The sequence below is a fragment of the Lissotriton helveticus genome, chromosome 1_1 (genome assembly GCF_964261635.1).
Source record: "Lissotriton helveticus chromosome 1_1, aLisHel1.1, whole genome shotgun sequence".
Classification (NCBI taxonomy): Eukaryota; Metazoa; Chordata; class Amphibia; order Caudata; family Salamandridae; genus Lissotriton; species Lissotriton helveticus.
Genome location: NC_136057.1, coordinates 290,857,880 through 290,864,548, shown reverse-complemented (window position 1 = coordinate 290,864,548; position 6,669 = coordinate 290,857,880). Strand labels below are relative to the sequence as shown.

The 6,669-nt window shown below is 41.1% G+C and overlaps 1 non-coding gene across 1 annotated transcript; it reads right to left on the bottom strand.

Moving 5' to 3' along the window:
- Window positions 1-5,487: 5,487 nt before the first annotated feature.
- Window positions 5,488-5,585, bottom strand: LOC144781183 (small nucleolar RNA U13). Its single transcript, XR_013600898.1, has one exon. It is a non-coding gene; the product is annotated as a small nucleolar RNA U13 (small nucleolar RNA).
- Window positions 5,586-6,669: the final 1,084 nt, after the last annotated feature.

Genomic DNA, 6,669 nt, shown 5'->3' with positions numbered 1-6,669 from the left:
ACTTCACGTAGTTTCTGAAGTCTGCCCTGCTCTCAAAATACCAGGTGTCCGAGTTCGTCACCTCTCGTACTGTGTGTAGTACGACGGTACGCGATATCCCTATCTGGCGTCATATAGGACGCCAGATAGGGATATCGCGTACCGCTCCATAAATCTACACGTGCAAACTTTTATGCTCAGCTGTCCTCATTAGGTTTTGACTTTTGGAAAGACAACATTTAGACAAAAACTGTCTGGGGCACAAAAGATTGGCAGGTGCAAGGTTTAGAAGCCCTGTTCAGAGCTTGCATTATACCAGAACAAATAATGTTTTTAAATGACACTGTTCAACAAACGTCTTGGCCTGGTTAAGATAAAAGATTTAAACAAACCGTCTATACCTAAGCCAACATCCGACAGTGATGATACTACAGAAGAGGAGGTAGACGTACCCTATATTTTAAAACAAAACAGAACTAATCCTGATTGGAAAAAATGGTTAATCTGGCCCACAGACACGAATAACTGTCAAGATAGATTCCTGAACAAAACACAAGGGTTCACAGTGAATAGGCCAGATCCAAGATACTCCCAGAGACAACATCCAGGGATAGTTACTACTTATAGTGTAGGAAAGCTATGCCTTGAGTGGCTACAGAAATCTATACTTCCAGAAATCAAACAACACTTATCTTTACTTTAAGAAGGCAATGATTTGCAAGATTTCTTAATGGGGCCTCGCAAACCACGTCAAAAACGTTTCATATACGCCGGTATATACGCTGCGCACAACGAAGCTTGGGAAATAACGCAAATGGAAACTGCAGAAAGAATACGAGAAATTGAGCGTGTTAATATGGAGAAAGCTCTCTCTGTAGTGGACAATGGGTTTACGACTCTGTCCTCCAGAATTTATTCTTTGGACAGCATCGTATCATCTGCAATTGACACAATAGAGCAGGACTTGCTAATGTTACAACATGGTCAGTCTCAATTACGTTCTATAATGCTGCTAGGCTGGACATTGCAAAATCTCCATTCAGGCTACGTGCCCTGGCGTCTAATCAACACCACGTCATTGTTTTCTGTATTTAACCTTACAGATAAACAAATCTATTTGGCACAAAAAGGAGCAGACTATACGGTGCTGAGCATTGAAAAACTGGAAAGATTACCATTGACAGTTTCTGAGAAACCTGTCATTGAATGGATAATACATGGCACCATCACGATACCAGTGACGATTTTCCAATTTCAGTATTGTCTACAGCATATCCCAGCGGGCCTGTATGAAAGGTTGGGTAAAGAATACAATAAGTCGACCTGGACTTTACCATACACACACAAATGTTGGAATAATGGAAAGGAGGTCTTCCTTAGTGGTAAAAATTGTAAGAACTCACTAACTGGTACGCTTTTGTGCAAAGGTATTAATTTACATGGAGCCTGCGAAGGTACTGCAAATAACCTCTCTTGCCACCTGCACGGTACACCCTCCGCAGTGATAGAACCAATTTTCAGGCAGCTATCTAATGGCAGTTACGTGATGCTCAACGACCACAGCTGTTGTGGCATGTTGCCAGGAAAAGCGTATCTAGTCAGTGTCTCGTCCATGGTCACTTGTTGTACGCAAGTATTGTATCCAACGCACAAAACAGACAGGGGGACGGCAATATGGCCTTCACTGAATATCTCTTCTATACAAATTGATACTTTAAGCAGAATGAAAGTCATTCTTTTACAAAAAACTGTGCCACTGACCTCGTCTAGAGAAACGTATGATCTGCAAGTTGCAAGGACCTCTGCAGAGATACATGCATTATTATCAACAAACTGCCCAGTACATTTCGCAGAAATGTTAAGTCAAATCTTAAATATGTCTGATACCAGAGGCATCGCACATGTGTTTAAGATGATTTTTTCAGGACTGTTAACACCATATGAAGCAGTCCTCGGCATTTTCCCAAATTTCGTGCACTCTGTGTTCGGCGGCCTGCCTCTCATTTTGGGACTCGTAGCAGGAATTCTATTTTTATTCCTTCTGCTCCGACTAATTCACTCATCGTTCCCTAAACTCTGAAATTCGGCCTTCATTTTTCAAAACAAACCATCTACCAATTTGAACTTTTTCCAAAATAGAACTTTTGGCACAGAGTAATCTGCTTAAAGTAGAACTATTCTTAGAGAGCAAGATTTCTTTTGAACAAACTTCCCAATGACAATATGTGGCCTAAATCATCATAACTAAACGGTTTAAAAATAAAACTATGGGATAGTCTCGATTTCTTTTCTGTAAAACCTGAGACATTTCATAAATGTAAATTTATGATTCATGCTAGAATGTATGCTCTCCTCCTATGCTTCATATCTGTTGAGAACTGTTTTTCATACAAATTATACTGGTTTCATGTAAACAAGCCTTTTCCAATGCAAATTGTATTTTGTATTTTGGGTGGGATTGTAAACACTAGCTTTAGATATGTCAGTGCTTCTACGCTTAGTTGTATTGAACTTAAAATCGTGGAGTGGGTATTGTAAATGAGTGTAGGACTCTGGTGTCATTTTTCCCGATTCATGCCCTTATATAGGTATAGATTGTCCTATCCTTATATAGGCATAGAAATCCTTACCATATTTAGACTGAGCCTATGCAGCCCAAATACGGCATGGCTACTTCCACTAAATTCCAAGAATCAACAACGATTTTTTTGGGAGAAACCCGCCTTCAGCACCTAGGGACTTCCCCTTGCCTGAATACTAATGTATCTAGGAAATCATGGACTTTTCGAAGAACTGAGTCTTTTATGACGTTATTAAGTCCAATCACACGTCAAACTCGGCACCTTCAAAGTATAAATATGCCTAGATTTGCCCAGACAAACACACGGTGGTTAGGAGCAGATCGACTTACTACTTGCCCGACGCCCTGCAGCAGCAAGTGCCGACGGAAGCCGACCCTCCAGCTGACGCACTGAGAGACGCTGTCTTTTCTCCTGCCGAGAAATCCAGCTCCAGTGTTTCCAGGCTACCCTTGCGGGTTGCTGGGAAATCGAGTCCTGAGATTGAGATACAGGACCTCCTTCATTCTAAACCGAGGTACGGAGCTGATTAGACCCTTAGAGAATTCTTGGATAGATTCTAGGCAGAGAAATACTAAACTTAAAGTACTCCTTACTTACTTCTTCCCTTGTACTAGACTTAGGTTAGGTACACCGGGGTAGGCGTATTTTAGAAGCACCAGTTGAGTACTTTTAGTCATTATTTTATCACTGTATGTATTTTATATGTTTTAGCCAATATATGGCTTAGAACCATATCATGCTTTTACAGTACTACTTCATAATACTTTTCGTATTATATGCCTTGTACTTTATAACCAGTATTACGATTGTAGAAGTACATTTCCTATGCTCGAGAAAGAAGACTGTTCAATAAATGCTTTTTACTGAAAACGCCCGTCTCTCTATTTTCTCAGCACCTCTGGTGAAACGAAGCATGCACGATTGACTGAGTAAAATAGTTATCTATTGTTTCACCGACTCTAGAGATTGATTTCTTATTCTTGGGAAACAAAGTTGTCATGTTTATGTGGTTGTCAGAAACTAATCCCTTCTTGTGAATTTGAGAAAGTTTCTAGTGACCTCTGAGCTAGCTGGCACTCACAATTAATTCTAATAGATTCGGTAGAGCCCTATTCGATCTCAGTCCTACGTCTAAACTACAGGATTTATTATTCCAATGCGCAGAGTCAATTGGGAATATAGGAACTACACTACAGGCAAACTAATACTGACTCTCAAAATAGGGTTTGCAAGTTGCTACTAGGAAGGGACGTGTTCAGGGTGTTCCTTCCTAATAGTGAGTAACACTAGGAATGCAGTCGCAAAACATTTGTAGTTACCAGCAATTTTAAGTTGGGGGTAACCCATTCGCAAATGGGAAGGGGTTCGTTAGGGACCCCTTCCCCTTTGTGAATGTGGGCGCCAACATTTTTTAAGAACAGGCAGTGGTTCCACTGACCACTGCCTACTCTTAAGAAATGAAAAGGTAGCTTTTTATTTTTATTTTTGAAAAGTATCCAGTTTTCCTCTAAGCAAAATGGGCTGCTTTACAAAAAAAAAAGCTTTATTTAAAAAGCAGTTACAGACATGGTGGTCTGCTGACCCCAGCAGGCCACAATCCCTGTGAGTGCAAGCCATCCACAATGGGTTGCAAAGCGAGACCTACCTCATGAATATTAATGAGGTAGGTCTATTTGCGACCGACTGGGAATCACAAAATGTATGTAAGACACATTCGTACATGGGTGTTTGCGATCTCCTAATTGCGAATCGCAAACGTTCGCAATTAAGACATTTTAAAAAACTGAGGGCAATATTTTTTCAGCTCTTTTAGGAAATGTTCACACCACATAAGAAATACTCTATTTTACATGAATCAGTCACCCATTAATCATCCATGTGTTCAGTAATTCTTTTCTAACCCTCCACACACTCGCTCATCCATCCAAGCTTTTACCAATTCTTCTCTCACCCACTCATTCACACAACGGCACAAAGTTGCCAAAAATGTGCAATTGAAATAAAATGTACATTTAAAGAGCTGCATTTAGTTAGATAGATATATATATACAAAATAAACACAGAATTAAGATTATTTTCTATTGAACACAGTCCACACCAAACGGTTTTTGGGACTCGATAATTGGTGTTAATTAACCTACAAGATCAAAAGAATGAGTTAAAACTTGCTAGGATCCAGGCATATCCCTTGCAATTGAAATGGTGATGTTTGCAGCAGGTGCGTAACCAACCTATCTATTTTACTGTGTTTGGAGCTTGTGTCTAAAAAACATGCAATAACCTAATCAATAGCAGGATTTTTACAATCAGTTCTCAAGACATTACACTACCGCAATAGACTTATTAACCACATTAGCTACTAAACCAGTATTCTAACCTGAGCAAAAGTGTGTTACCCACCGCAGCTGCTCAAACAGTATTCTCACAACCACCTAAACTACTAATCTAGTCTCCTAAACTGAGAGTAAGGGGCAGATTTACAATAACTGGCGCATCCCTGCATATCAACAAGGATGCGCCAGTTATTGTGCGCCGCATTTAATGCGGCGCACCATGGGGCAAAAACGGCACAGATGCGTGACGCATCTGTGCCGTAAAGGCAGCGCATTGCTGGAGTTGCGTCGCAAGTGCGACGCAGCTCCAACAATGCTCTGAGGGGGGCCCTATCTTCAAAATGCTGCGTCAATCCTTACGCCTGCTGCAAGCAGGCGCAGGCGACTGAGTGAAATCCAGCCACTTTTGGGAGACGTTCCTGTCAACTGTGGTGTATCTGGGGGATGTAAATACTGCACCACTGTCACAAGAGTAACACCACTACTAATCTAGATTATATTTAACGCCACACATTATAATAGATTTATTTGTTTCTATGAGCGCAAGCGATGGTCCAGCAATGTTCCTGAATGTCAACGATCCTCCAGTTCAAGCTCAGAAGGGTAATGTGCCCAGTCGTAACAAAGAGGGACGGCACACGTCACGCAAGAGCATGATCTCCCACTCATCACTTGCAAGAACCAGAAGGATCGAAGATATCTGCCTACGGAAAAACACCGGAGAATGCGATTCTCTCATGAATGTGAGGGTGAGGATGTTGGGACGCTGGTGTCTGTACACATCTGCCGGGGTCTCAGTCATAGCTTATCACGAGTTATCTCCGACGTTCTTTAAGAAAAAAGAGTCCACTACAGAAAAAGTTATAATGTTAACACGAACGTTTTAATATGCTAATTTGTATGCAGCAGTGTAGCCAATCCGTTTCCCGCTTTGTAGTTTCTCCCTTAAAATGACCGCCCACAAAGGTTCTATTTAGTTACAACATAAAGGACGGACTACATTGTATCCTCGGCAGACATCATGAAATGGCAACATTTTTGAATAACAAAATGTGGGTTGCCGGGGATGAAGCTGCGTTTATGGGATATATTGTGAATATAAATGAACACTTGAACGTTTAATGTAAACTGACACTGTTTCAGCGCCATCTTTAACTATGAGTATGTTACGCCGATCGCAAGCAATTCCAATTACACAACTTTAAAACTGTTATAAATTCAAACATTACATTGTCACCAAACCTTTTTCCTAAAAGAGAAAAAAGTCTTTGCAGCCCACTGCCAATATACAATAGTAGTGGTGAAAAAGTGCAGCATCACGATATCACCACCTTTCTTTCTTAACCAACATTCATGAAAACAAAAAGCAGACACATGTTAGACAGACACTGACAGGAAATGTATAAATGCAAAGGGTACAGGAGAGACAGCATCTAAAACATATGAGGGTTTATTTACAAGCCTCTTGCGCCGCGGGTGAGTTACTTTTTTCCCTATAAAAAGTGACGCACCCGCGGAGCAGAGGACTTGTAAATAAGCCCCAGCAGGTATTTTCTTAGAAGTAAAGGTTACCGTACTTTAATCAGGCAATTTAAGGATTCTCTTGCTTGCCATGCCACACACCGAGGGCCTCATTTATGAGGCCGTGCGTCACTTTTACGATGCCGGTGCGTCACTTTTTGTGACGCACCAGCAGCGTAAAAAATGTGCTTTGTTGCACCATATTTACAAAGTGACCCATCTAGGTAGATGCGTCACTTTGTAACCCCCTGCGC